General features: G+C 40.7%; 1 long non-coding RNA gene across 1 annotated transcript; it reads left to right on the forward strand.

Annotated features, from left to right (window-relative positions):
• Positions 1 to 1858: 1858 nt before the first annotated feature.
• LOC143441134 (uncharacterized) lies at positions 1859 to 8234 on the forward strand. The gene is made up of 3 exons (XR_013108355.1): positions 1859 to 1988; positions 2682 to 2868; positions 7478 to 8234. It is a non-coding gene; the product is annotated as an uncharacterized LOC143441134 (long non-coding RNA).
• Positions 8235 to 14628: the final 6394 nt, after the last annotated feature.

The raw sequence follows: 14628 nt of genomic DNA on the forward strand, positions 1-14628 counted from the left end.
GTAAGAAAGGAAGACTGAAATCATTCTGGGGAAGGCACAGTGAGTCCTGGGTAGAGTTGGGGAACTTTCTGGAAGAAATAGGTTTGAGCTGGGCCTTCCAGGAGTATGCCTTACAAGCTGGAGCCTTGGGATTTCTCAATGGTAGAACAAGAGTCAAGAATTTCTGATTATTAGTTTGACAGAGAGCCAGGTACTGACAAGCCTGCAGCTACTTTTCTGGGAGCTATTTAATTTCGTTTTGAGTGGCAAAGAATGCCATCAGTAGGAACTATGAGATTAACAGTGTGTCTGTTCATGGTAGGAGTTGAAGCCCTCGTCTAGATTACTACAGGTTAAAGGAGACTCTGAGGACAAGAACAGGGAAGGATGCTACACTGGTCATGTGTGGGGTCTCAGACACTTTGGGTTTCACCACACATGATTAGACCTTGATGGTGCTAAGCAATGTGAACTCCAGGATTTACCTGCATCACATCTGATATGAGCTGACAATGATCCCTAAGTCTGTCTGTCTGAGGCAGCTTACGGATTTCAGTGCATAATACTCTCTGTAATAGGGAGTGTGGCATATGTATGATGATGGTGGTTGGGAAGAGGGATATAGCTGAGCAGAACAGCTCAAAAATTGCTTTTCTGCTCCTTCTGAGATTCACCCTGTCTCTAGCTTTTCCTCTTCCTCACCCTTCTTTTGTTGGTAACAGAATGGTCTCTGCTGCCCCTGGGCCATCCACTCTGCAAATTCATTTGTGTTTATTTATCTCCAGACTCTGCTAGGCAAACAGCATCCCAGAATTCCAGCATCAGTAACTGGAAAGAGATGACAAAATTGAAAGAACTGAAATTGAAGATCAAGAAGATGAGCTTTGAGGAGGAAGAAATTAGTCAAATGCTGAACCTGTACAATTATCATGATTTGAACTACAGGTAGTAATTATGCTCAGTCCCCTGTTGACTGTATTGTGCCCTCTCTATTAACCCAAGATTTCCTCTCATCAAAGGAGTGTGTCACCTCTAATCGTGCATGTTAGAAAGCCCTGACAGGTATTGAGAAGTAGGATCCTTGACCTTGAGGTACTTGGAGTTTGATTGGTTCTGTCCACAGCTGGAAGGACTTGGTCAGATTTGCTGCCTCTCAGTGTGTAAATGAAATGCCTAAGGTCATCACTGCTTTCCTCTGAGTTTGGTCCTTATACTCTGAGACTATGGCACCTCCCTGGATTTAGCTGGCATTCTAATTGTGTTTGTGAGTGGGTTGGTGTGTATGTGTGTGAATGTAGTTGTGTTTGTGCTGTTCAGGATCTGAGGCTCTGGGACCTTTGATGGGGTTTGAGGATTTGTCTGATGCACAGTTTGCAGGTCAGGATAGTGTTGAGTCAGTAGACAACCTAATTGTTCAACTGGGTACTTTGCTCTTTGTGTTTGCACTGGTGACACATAGGAATCTCCTGGGGAGGAAGTGTTATTAAGCCTCTCCCTGGAAATACTCTTCTTGTCCTCTGAGAATTCATGTAACAATAGAAACCAAGGATTGAGAGGCCTGCCTTAAAAATAAAAGAAAAGTCATCAGAAAAATCTATTGGCCCCAAGATTGTGGCGGAGACTAGGAGAAACTTCTCACAGAACTAGTGTATTCCTTCAGGCTCACACGAGATGCTCTTGGAGGTCTGCTCCCTCCATTTGGTCCCCTGGCTCTGCTGTCCTGTGCCAAGGATTATAAGTTTAATCAGCACCAATAGGCCCCATGTCCAAAGAGCAAGGGTGAGGCATATATTATTGGCTGGGGTAGTCCAGGATACAGCTGTTCTGCACATGTCCCTTAAAGAAATATTTGTTCCATGTGCCATGCCCTAACACAGGATGAACATTGAATTCGATATCATTAAAAGAAACCACGAAAAGACCATTATGAATATCCAGAAAATGATGGAGTCAGTAATTGATGCCATGGAGAAATACAAGGAGCTCATTGAAGAAAACTATTCCTACAGGTGAGTGACTGACAAAGCTGAGACCCCAGCACTAGACAGGGAATGCTTCTGTCCTTCTAGGACTTTGAACAAAAGTAAGGGCTCTGGTTCTATACTAACTGTTTCTTAAAAGGAACCCTGCCTTGAGGCAAGGGTCATGGATTTGTACCTCTTGCACTCAGGTGTCCTAAGTCTGAAGAGTGTAGAAGTGTATACGTTTGTAAGACCTTTCAGTCTTTATTCTTCCAAATTCAGGATCCTCTACATAGAAAATATTTTCACCTCGATTGGAATATCAAGCAACACTGAACTTCTATGGCTCTGACAATAGATTTAAAGATCTGGGATCCATGACAAAAATGGAAAGAGTGTATTCCTGTTGGGTCTTCTCTCCTCTGTCAGAGGGGAATTGCCCTCTACCTGCTGATGGTTTTCTAGTACCAGGGACATATAAGCACCCATGAGGAACATTTCATCTTCCTTGATGGATATAAACCCACTTGCTATCAGGCCTTACAGAAGTACTTTCAGTCTGGGGGAATGTGTCTAGTCTCTGGACGTGACCTGCCTCTACTTGGTGCTGATATGTATACTGGGGACTCTAGTCTGAGGCTGTCTAGGGACTAGGACACTTGCAGGGATGATGGTACTGGGAGGAGTGACAGGCAAACGGAAGCTGGCTGGGAATCACCATTTTGTTTGTTTGTGGTTCAGCACCAGGCACTGCCAACTCCTTAGAGAATGTTCTCAACTGAAAGACAATGTCAGGGTATTGCTGCAGAGCGGGAACAGAAATCTGCTGGTGGAGCAGAGTGAACCACAAGAGTCCTATGGAGAAGATAAGAGCTTCTGTGAGGAGGCCAACAAGAACATCTATGTCCCGGGTGCCAAGCATCAGCAGGTAGGAAGAAACTTCAGAGGCAGAGTGTCCTCATGTCTAACCAGAAACATGGATAAACCAGTGTCACTGTCCACCAACTTATCTAGGCCCTCACCTATGTCTCATCCAAGTGATCATTTATGTGATCATTTAAAAGGCTTTGTGTGGACGTAGCCTTTTTCAAAAACTCCATGTTTAGAAACTAAATGCTCTATAGGTCTTCAACCCTGTCAGAAGTCCAGAATGACTCAGTTAACTGAAATTATGGGAAAACTAAGCATAGCTTCTAAAACTTAGCCAATTTATAGAAACCACTGAACACCTGAAAAGCCCCTATACTACCGAACTTTGGAGCATCAAATCTTCAGCCTTCAGGCCCAGAGTTATCTGGCAAACCTTAGGGATGCAGAATTATTAAGGGATGATTACTCTGTCTAGGCAGATATAATCAGTCGACTATTCTGCAAGTGTGTCCTTTTCTGGACAGTAATTTGTCTGTAGATGGAAAGAGTCAATTCTTGCCTAGTGGCTGTCACTGCACAACTAGAGTAACTCCAAGGATGCTCGATTTCTTCTTAGAATCCACAACAGGAATCTGTCAGGAGCAGACAGGTCTCTAATCAAAATGAACATTAATATAGAAATATTTGTAACGTCAATTCTATGGACTTCTGACATTTTGAAAACCAACTATCCATGTAAGGTAACCTGGACTGTTGTCAGTTAACTCCTCTCAGCTATTTCTAACTAAAATATGGAAAACACCCTAACATTAAACTCAAACCATGAATTTTCTATAGTCCCTTAACTCATAGGCTAACCGTCCCAAATCAGTTTAAAAAGTTAAAGAAGGACTGGTTCTAAGCCTTGTATTCCTAAATGTGTTATAGAGGCACAATGCCCATGATAGTATCAATATTCATCTCACTTTTATATCACTATGAAGCTCATGCCAATGAAATCCTTAAATTTGAAATCAAAGTTAATTTTGTACCACTTAAGAAATTATAACTTCATCTTGATATTAATTATACAGATTGCTACCAATAGGTTATGGCTATGCAGTAAGTCCTAGCTAATCCTCCCTGTTCCAACCAAACCACTACTTTTCCCTAGAGAGGCAGAGCAATATCAACCACCTTATTCCCCAAGCCCAGGGAATAGGGACACTGGCTCTTCTTTAACTTCTTACTTTGAGAGAAAAGATCTGAGTGGATGGTTTTCAGCTGACATTCATTCTAAAGCCAAGAAAAAAGCCAGATTCAAAACTAAGTGTTTTAGTTAGGAGAGATGACAAAGGTTCTGGTTATTCAACAAAATGATGGACTGGGTATTAGGACTATCTTGTACCTCACTGGTACAATTAGGAATGATTATGCACTAATCATATTTTGGGAGAAAAGTTTTATTTTAACAGGAAGGGTGATATGTAGGAGGAGAAGGGGAAGGAGTACCTAGAGGAAGAGATGGAGTAAGGAGAGGAGAAGATGAAGGAGAGGAGAAGCTAGGTGATGAGAGAGAGAAAGAGAGAGAAGGGGGGGCATGGAGTCAGATGTTCACGTGTCTCCACCAGTCAAAGATAGTTCATATATCTAGGTTGGGTATTGGGTTACACTTCTGATTGAACATTACCAAACTTATTAAGCCTTTGATTAACATTTTAAAAATCCTATAAAAGCCAAAAAGAAAAGGGGGCATGGGATAGGGGTTTTCTAGGGAGAGGAAATGGGGAAAGGGGATGGCATCTGAAATGTAAATAAAATATAAAATAAAAAATTTAAAAAATTAAAAAAAGGAAAGCAAATGCTCTTGCTCTTCTTGAGTCTGCATTTTTAAGGGTGATGGGTTGGCTACACACCACACCACTGCATGCCACTAAGTTTGAAGGGTGCTAGGTGGAAGCCCTTCTTTAGCATAGCACAGGGCTTAGAAAGATGAAGAAAAGACCTGTATCTCATTTGCTTTACAAGGATCATGTGAGATTCCAGGTAGGAGGAAGTTTTCAGGGATGAGAGCATAGTGGAAATGACAAGTAAGTGGATCTCACTGTTGCCTTTGGCAGATGTTGTTCTTCTTCTCCCTCTGCCCTTTTCCCTCTATCTCAGGTTGGTCTCTTCAGGCTTCATAGATCTTGATCCACAGTGACAGATCCTCAGTAGCAGCTTGTCAGGCTTGTTTTCTCTGAGTGCTGCTATAGAGGTCATTGTTCCTGGGCCTCACAGTTTGGCCTTACAGTCTAAAGCTGGCTGGATGAGCAGGGATGTGGGAACAGATTCTCACAAGCTGAGGTTTCTTTTGAGAGATTTGAGTCTTCAAAGAAAATTTCTGCATATATACCCACCCCCATTCTGACCATGAAAAGTTTTCTCTAGGGTTTTTTATTTCTCTAGGAAGAATAGCAGTGATGTAGGTCTCACTTGAAACATCTGCTTTGCCTAGACAAATGACCTTTTCTTCAAACATGACAGATTCCTCATTGTTTTCTGCTCACTTATGATTTTTGGTGTTACTGTGTGTGTGTGTGTGTGTGTGTGTGTGTGTGTGTGTGTGTGTGTGGTGTTAGTGTGGTGTTAGTGTGTTTCTTCAGACATGCAGCTGTGTGTGTCCTGAGATGCCAAGTTTAATGAGAAAAACGTTCTGAGATTTCAGTTTGTTTCCATGGAGCATCAAATACAGCAGTCAAATTATTCTGCATCTCCACCTAGCTCTCAAGAGAAACAGGACACAAAATATTCTTGTGATGTCAAATTTTCAAATGATTAGGGGCAAAACTATTGATTCTCATTGAAGTCCTTTGGAGCAAATCAAAGGAATATGGTACATGGAGGTAAGGGAAAGATTGTTGTATAAAATCCATGGGTTTATGTCTCTTTTCTGCTCTTGGTGAGTTGTCAGGGCCCACTGGAATGTCAGGTGGCTCACTGTGCCTTCTTAGCATTCCAGGTTGTTTTCCTCATTGTCTGCTACCATTTCCTTTCCAGCTACTTTTGCTCAGTAAAGGTTTGCCTTCAAGTTTGTCTTGGATTTTATTCCTTGAGAGATTGAGTTGCTTGGAGCTGTATCTGCATCCAGCAGAAATCCAAGGGATGTGGTGCAAGAACAGGGATGTTTCAGGAGCCCCTTGAGGCTCAAGATCTCTAAAGCACTCACTGTGTGTTATCTGTGTAGCATTCTGCAACTACTGGTATTCAAAATAATTTCCTCTCAGATAAAATCAGCATCAATGGCGGTTGAGAATAATGAGGACCTTCAGACAGGCCTGGTAGTATAAAATCGGGTAGGTCTGTGAGAAGCCTTTTGCAGAAAGTGGAAAAGAAGTCCCCTTTTACCCAGCGAATTAGAACAAGTAGTAGATGTACACAGAGCAAATAGGGCACATCAGGGTTGTAGTGGTCTGCAGAGCAGCCCTGAAGGAGAAACTATCCAGATGTCCATTAGCTAAAGAGTGAAAATGCACCATTTGGTACAGCCTTTCCATGGACTATTGCTCAGTGTGAGATAATCCAAACAAGCATTTGGCACTTCAACTAGTCAGCCTTATCTTACTCAAAATATCCTTGACACAGTCAAATGATGGGGAAAAGTTTTACATTTTTTCCTAGTTATGGGGAATTCTTATTATTCTGGGCTCATAGCTTTGAACACCAAGTCAGTCAGGCTATGGTAAAGGGAGCTCCTATTGGAAGAAGTTGTTTACTTGGGGACAAGTCTGAAACAGTGAAGAAGAACAAGAAGCTAATATACCACCAACATGTGATCCTGAGCTGGGAAACAAGCCTAGTCTACACAGCCTTGGAAACTTGCTAAGGCAGATTAGATAATAAGCCAAGAAGCCTGATTCCAAGTTAGGTTTAAGAGAGGAAAGCATATCATTGACTGCATTGTTCATATGCTATGCCACTATGTACCTATCCCATTCAAGATTTGATATTTTTATACCTGAAAAATATACTGGGCAATTTTTATATTAGCCATAACTGGGAAACTAAATTGGTCACTGCAATATATCATGCTCGTATTGTGTGAACACATATATTTTGTGTGTTTGAGAGTGTGCCCTACAAAACCCATAGACATACAGGTGTATGTTCTGTTTCATCATGACCATCACCTTATAGTTCAGTGGAGTAATTTTCTTTAACACACTCTCGCTGATTATAGGACCAGAGCAGTGCCCATGGATTTCATGGGAGATGGTTTCTCTGGGTATTTTCAGATAAAGGGACTGACAAGTGGAACACAGGCAGGTTCCTGCACTGGAGAAATAATCATAGTCTTCAATTCTTGGCAGGTTTTTTATAAGACATCTACATGGTTTTCTAGGTAACTCTCATGTTTCTTGAACTCAGATTCAGACATTGCTACAATATTACTACTCAATATAATATACATGAACTACTGGAAAAATATAATTTTTTTACACCAGTAGAGTGTGTAGTTCAGAGTTCAGTTTCTAGCAGTTTTTAAAAGCTGAGAAAACGATAAAGCCTGGGTACTCTATGACACTTGGGCATCAAGAAATGTCCTCAGCTGATGGGTCATGCTGGACTGTCCAGCTGAATAGAACTGGTGTTGGAGGGAGAGCTGAATTGACAAATCCTTACCAGGTCTTTTGCCCTTCCTTCCATAGGTCTAAAATGTTCCTGCAGAAACTCAAACATCGTTCAGACCAGGACAAGATCTCCCACCAAGAGAACTGCTGTGTGATGTGCACTGAGTGTGTGCAGCAAATGCACCACTATGGCATCTCATCCCTAATCACCATGGCAATCGTGGGCTGCAGTTTCTTCTTTATATTGCTTTCTTTGGCATGAATAGGCCTTAATTTCATCTAGCCACTAGCCCAGCAAGAGTGCACATTTGGAGGAATTCAGGGCAGTGCTGAGGCACATCAAGAACTGCTGAGCATACAGGAAGAGTAAGAGTGTACATTTTTCTTGCCCTGATGAAGAATAACTTCATGGATATCTGTCAACAAACTTGCAGACTTTAAGCCAAAAACTGTAACATGTCTTATGCTCAGTCTTGGGAGGACATATCAAAAACAGACTCCAAAAAGAGAAGACCTGCTTACATTTCTCTTGAAAAGATTATTTCCATCAATAACTGCTTTCTTACTATGTTGCCAAGGCCAGCCACAGGCTGTAAGTCTGTGCTGCAAAATGAGCAGCCAAAGAATGCTGCTTCCCACAGTTCTGAAGTTTAGATTTTGGTTTGAGTTTTTCTAACTTTGGTTATTTGTTTTATCTTGTTTTCATTTGAAGTTTGTTATTGATTTATTGTTGTTTTGTTCTTGTAATTGATTTGATATTTTGATAAGCCTATACACTGTACATATTGACTGCTTGGTTTCAGTCACTTTTGAGTAAATTGAATGTAGTCTTATGAATGAAAGAGTGATCTTTTAACTCTTCACTTATAAGAACTTTCTTTATTCAGGTGTGGTGTCACCATGTTGAAATTCCACACCTATTAGACAGAGATGGATGTCTAAATTCTCCCAGGGCTTGGGCTTTTTAATTACTTCCTGATCTGGTCTGTCCAGGTCAGCGAACCGGGTCTATCTAGCAAGAAAGAGAGTGTGTTGGGATGGAGGGGCAAGAGGCACAGAGAATGGAGACAAGACTGAGACTCTGATGAAGTCCCATTTATTGCAAGGAAATTCTGGGTACTTATATCCTTTACCAGGTGGCTTACAGGCATGGACAAGCAGAGGAACACAGCTGAAGGTGCTTTTCATGTGAGCCTTGCAGCTGGGGACAATAAACAGCAAAACAAGATATGTAAGCAAAACAAGATGTTTATCAGAGTGTGCTCAGCTGTTGTAGGCTGTTTGCAAAACAAGTCTCTTGTGTTGGTATATTGCTCAAATGGTTGCAAAGAGGGTAGCCACTTTTTGCTAGTAGTTGGCTCCCAACAACTTTCCAGCCAGACTGAGCTACAAAGGTGTTGGGAGCCCACCCCTAGCAAAAAGCAGCTATTCTCTTTGCAGCCTTCTTGGGCCATATATATGTAGGTTGATCCTTGTCCACCCTAAATAAAGACTTGTTTTTCTAGGCTGATATTTTTGCAAGCAGCCCACAACCACTGAGCACACTCTGAGAATCATGTTGTTTTCCTCAGACATACCCTGGACTTGTTGTATAGTGTCCCCAGCTGCTAGGTACTTGTGGTTAAGTGTCTCCAGCTGCACTCCCCTGCTTGTGCTTATACACACATAATTGTGTTTCAATAAAAGAGACTTGATCAGAAAACTGTCTTGTCTTCATTCTTTGCATCTCTTGCCCCTGAATCCCCACTTTCTTCCTTGTAGAACCCATTGATTGACCCTCATGGCAGGTCACCTGGCAGGCAATATGGGGCAGTGAGAACAAGAGGCTCCTTGAGGGACATTATTGAAAGAAGGGTCGTCGACAGGAAATTCACAAATGTAACAAAGGTGGTCTCTGCTGGAACCTGCTGCACTGACACTGGTAAGTCATAGTATGAGAATGGGGCAAGAAATAAGTCAGCATGACCTATATGTGGAATAGATGAGAAATGCTTTAAAGACGAAAGGAGTAAGGGTGAAATTCAGCATTTGTTGTCATTTTTTGATTTCATTAAAGACTTATGTCTGTGGATTCCTCAAGAAAGAACTATTGATGAGAAAAGATGGCATAGAGTTGGAGATGCACTTAAAGAATTTTACAGGCCATTTGGGCATGAGAAGGTCCCAGTTACTGCCTTTACATAATGGAACTTGATAAATGAAATGATCTCACAAAGTGTCTGTCGATAGTGGTGGTTGTTGAAGAGGGTGAAAAAAATTAAAAGACAGTGAAAAGAAAGAAAAAAGAAAGGAAAGAAAAAAGGTTGATTCTTCCAAGGAAGATATAGATTTAATTTCTCTACATAGTGATGATGAGCAGGGAGGGACCTCTCCAAGGTCATCCAGTAGGCCCCAAAATTTGGATCAGACTTTAGAGACAGAGAATCCAAGGGGGAAGGAAGCCAAACCAAATAGAGTCCCTCAACCCAAAGAGAGAAATGACTTAGCAGTTCAAAGAAAAAAGATAAAATGCATATACCCAAAATTAAAATCCAAAATAAGACCAAAGGATGATAACTATTTGTCTGAGTTAGACTCCGATAAGTTGAGCTCAGGTACTGAGTCACCTTCAATGGTGTTCTTATTCTTCCCCACTGCTTTGACCAGCCATGTCTTTTGTGCTTCCACATGAACTTTAACATTGTTTTCTAATTCTGTGAAGAATCAAAATTGGCACCTTATTCACATTGCATTTTGTTTATAGATTACTTTTCATAGAATGATCATTTTCACAATATTAATCTTACCAATCTCCAGTTGTGGGAGATCGTTCTATGTTCTAGTGTGGTCTTCAATTTCTTCAGTGTTTTAGTGTTCATTTCAGATGGCTTTTATGTCCTTGGTTAGGTTTACTCCAAAATATTCTCTTCTTTAGGCTGCTGTGAACGGTTTTGTTTCCTTGATTTTTTTTCCTCAGTATATTTATCATTGTTACATATGCTGGCTAGTTTATGGTCAACATGTCATAAGCTAGAATCAGTTGGGAAGAAAGACCCTCAATTGAGAAAATGCCTCCATAAAAGTGGCCAACAGGCAACTCAGACTGTTTCCTGAATAATTATTGATATGGATGGGTCTGGCCCACTGTGTGTGTTGCCAACCCTAGGCATTGTTCTGAGCTGTAAAACAAAGTAGGCTTGATGAGGAGTGAGCCAATAAGCATTGTCCCTCCATAACATCTGCTTCTGTTTCTGCTTCCATGTTTCTGCCTATGTTTAGAACATAGTCTTCATGCTGACTTCCAGGCAAATGAATGTTGTTGAAGAAGCAGAACCTAAACATAACAAGTGGATCATAACAACCACATAATACAGTATCATGGTTTCAAAGTGAGCATCACAGCAAAGTGGTCACCACAGGAGGTCACAACAACATGTGGTCGTAATTATCTTTAGAAGAAACAAAGGCATTTTTGCCATTTTGGAACAGGCATAGTACACAGCCCTTTGAGTTAAGGTTATTTATTAGGTATAGGAAATTCGAGAAATGTATTTAATCATAAACAGCAACGAACATGATATTTCTTTAGTATAAAATTGTTTTCAAGCCTAAGATGGAGGCAGGCTGGTTTATCAATATTATCTAAATGGCTATTTGTTTTCTAGGAGAGATTTGAAAGGGTGTGATTTCAGATACAAGGAAAGGGAGAGAGGGTCTTAGAAGAGTTGGTGGAGCTGAAAACAATAAGTATTGTATAAAAAAACATTTTCAATAAATGAAAACTAGAAAAAGGAAGAAAAACTGGCTGCATTCTTTCAATTTGAAATTTGAGTGAAGCTAACTTCACAAATAAAAGATGAATTAATATGGCAAAAGAAATTCTAAGACTGCATGAAATGATCTGTAGTGACCACATTTAATGAGGTTTACAGTGAGAATTAGAAGTAAAATGTAGAGCAAATAGATGTAGAAAAGTGTGTGAGAAAATCTAAGGATTAAGACTAAGTGGTAATTATTAAAGAAACAAGTGCAGTTAAGAAACCTAACAGCAAAACCCTGAAAGTTTGAAGTGGTGGGTAACTCACTGCACCCCCAACATTAAAATCAGAGGACAGTAGGTGGTTTGCTCTTTCCTTCAACCATGTAGGTATAAGGGAAAAAACTCTAGAGAGTTGGCAAAAACAACTTTACTTGTTGAGCCAACAAACCACCTGATCACCTCAGTCACAGAACTGAAGAAGCTCTGTGTCTATCCTGAAGTTCATGTGTATATCTGTCCATCACTCATAAAGAGGTTATTCTTTTTAATCTCAGTTTTGACAATACCAGTCTTGAGATGCACAGGATTACTTGCTCCTCAGTCTTAGAAGTCACACTGTTTAGGGGAGATTCACCAGAATCAGTTAATCATCTGAATAAACATTTTCTAATATACTGTGGGATCTACTATGGTAAAAGTGCAACATCTATTTGTAGGGGACAGTTCTGATGTTAAGGTCCTGTTCTCAATTGTTTGTTGACCTGTCAGTAAAAAATGCCATGGGCTAATTGCAGAGCAGATGGTACAGGTCATTGGAAGAAATGCGGACCAAAGGAAGGGGCATGAGAATTGGAGAAAGAAGAACAACACAACAGTGTGAGGTATCAAAAATAGGCCACAGAGTCTGCTCCTACAGGCAGGTGGTCAGGGGCATTTACCAGGGAACAGATGTGACTGAAAGGCTAAAATGTAAGGGAGGTGGAAGAGGTAGAAATAAATCGACAAAGACACCCTTTTCCAGTCTGAAGATATTAAAACCCCTGGAGACAAGTAGAAAATGAACAACAGTGTGTGTGTGTGTGTGTGTATGTGTGTGTGTGTGTGTGTGTGTGTCTGTCTGTCTGTCTGTCTGTCTGTCTGTGTTTTAGACTCAGATTTAAGGGAAGCTGGGAGGGTCCTGGTATCAGAGTCACTTCCCAGAATAAAGGCAGAAGGTAGAGCAAAGATACAAGCAACATCTGCCATCCCTCTCACTTGCTAGCCTTTAATGGAAATGTTCACCCCACAGTCCTGTGTCCTCTGCTGCAGGCTCCATCCCTCTGGGCTTGTCGGAAGCTTAATCTAAACACTGTTTTGATGGCACTTCAACATGATTTATTTACCACTTCTACCACTCAGAGTGTTCTCAATTCTGCATTTCATCTGATAAAGCCTAATCTGCACTGTCATGCAGGATGAGACATGAGAGATCTGCTCCAACCCTGACAATAAGAGATCCTGAGGCATGATAAAAAACCCACTCTAATACCCTACCTGGAGGCCTCAGAGTTTAAACAGTGAACATGCCTGCTCCAAGTATGTCTCAAGGTCTCAAGAATCTTCTCTCTTTGGTTGGGTGTGATCCAGTGCAGCTAATACAGCACACAAATAAGGAGAAAAGTCCAGGCAGGGGCTAGATAGATGGCTGATTCATTTGATAATTTGTTTTTCAGAGGACCTTAAGAGTGATGATTAACAATCCTCTGTCACTTCAGTTCCAGGTGGAATCCACTGGCCTCTTCTGGCCTTGAGAGAATTGCATGCATGTAGTGTACAGACACACAGCAGGTAAAACGCCCATACATATAAAAGAAATAATGCAAAAACAGAAACAGCACACTAATCAAATTTAAAAAAAAAACATCAAATACATTGTCCAGGCCAAGAGAACAAAATCATCATCAGTAGAACAATAACACCACCAAAACAAAACAAACAAACAAACAAAAACACAACATCTCCCAATAGGTCTTGGAATTCATGATCTCTGCTGTGCAGTTATAAGTGATGCTACCTTCCAAGGAAACAAGAGGCATACAGCTCTGTGGTTACTAATTTTTTGATACTCCCTTAGAAAATAATTTTATTTCTTGGGATATATTAGAGAAACACTCCTATGTTTCTCCTCTGTTTTTTCATCAAGAGCATCTACAGAGTAGTCCATTTTGACATAGCTGAATTTATGACCACAAAGATACAGCATGGATGTGTTTTTCAGCATGAATTTGGGATCCACAAAGTGTGTCACACTATCCATATCATAAACACAATTCTTTGTGTAGCTCTGACTGGTTGGGAACTAGTAACGAAGTGTAAGCCACATTACACCTGAAGAGGTCCATTCCTACCTGATACTTCTGCTGTTACAAGACTGTGAAACACACATGAAGACTGATGGTTTTTATGAGATAAAAATTAGAGATTGCCTTTTTATTCATAAAAATATATTAATTTTTTAATACCAGCTTAAAGTGGAGGAGTCAAAGTATACTGTACACAGCCTTAGCAAAACAGCAAATTATAGTAACAAAAAATAATAACAAAATTTCAAATGAAAAGAAAGAAAACCAAGTACTCAAGGCAAGCAAAATTCTAACCAAAACCAAAACAATTATTAAGCTAAGCAGCATTCCCTTGCTATGAATTTGCTGCACTAACCTATAGCCTGTTGCTGGCCTTGGAAATATAGTACAAAGGCAGTCAGCAATGGTAACAATCTCTTCAAGATGAATGTAGGTATGCCCCATTGGGGTGGGGGTTTGCTGTTGGACAATTTCTTCCAAGGCAAAGCATGAGTCATATTACAGACAATACCTCAAAGTCTTTAAAATTTGCTTGACTGATCTCCCTGAAATTATTGTTGATGATCCATGAGGACAAGCAAAAATTTACATTCTTGGGCTCCTCCTGGATGACCAACAGATCTTGATGTCCCTCAGCACTTCTGAAGCCTTCCAAACATGCCCTCTTGCTGGACCAGAGGCTAGACAAAATAAAGGCCTTGTGACATATAGGAACCCAAAGAAAGGAAGAAAATGCAGCCCAAGTTTGCCATGGATATAGGGATGCGATGCAATGGTGGTTCATTGCTTTGCACACTCAGTGCTCCTGGTGAAGAGTTGTGTCTGAGGGAGATCTTGACCTGTACTGGGCCCTATTTGAGCTTCTGGTGAAATATTTTGGACCTAGGGGAAGAAGAGACAAAGGCCTTATGAGAGCCTGCCATGTCAGTTATCCAGCAAACACCAGGCTTATTCAGCAGGACAATCTATTATGATCTTTGAGCTAAGGTCATTCCCTGTATTCCCAAAGAAGAAGGGCCAGAGAACACCTGGGACTGGAATTTTTTCTCAGATTTAATAAATGCCTTGAAAGTGAACTGTGAACTACACGCTGTGCTAAATAAAAGGCCACATGTCTCCAATAATCCATATATAATGTATTGAAAAAT

Source organism: Arvicanthis niloticus, chromosome 2, assembly GCF_011762505.2.
Source record: "Arvicanthis niloticus isolate mArvNil1 chromosome 2, mArvNil1.pat.X, whole genome shotgun sequence".
NCBI classification, from domain to species: domain Eukaryota; kingdom Metazoa; phylum Chordata; class Mammalia; order Rodentia; family Muridae; genus Arvicanthis; species Arvicanthis niloticus.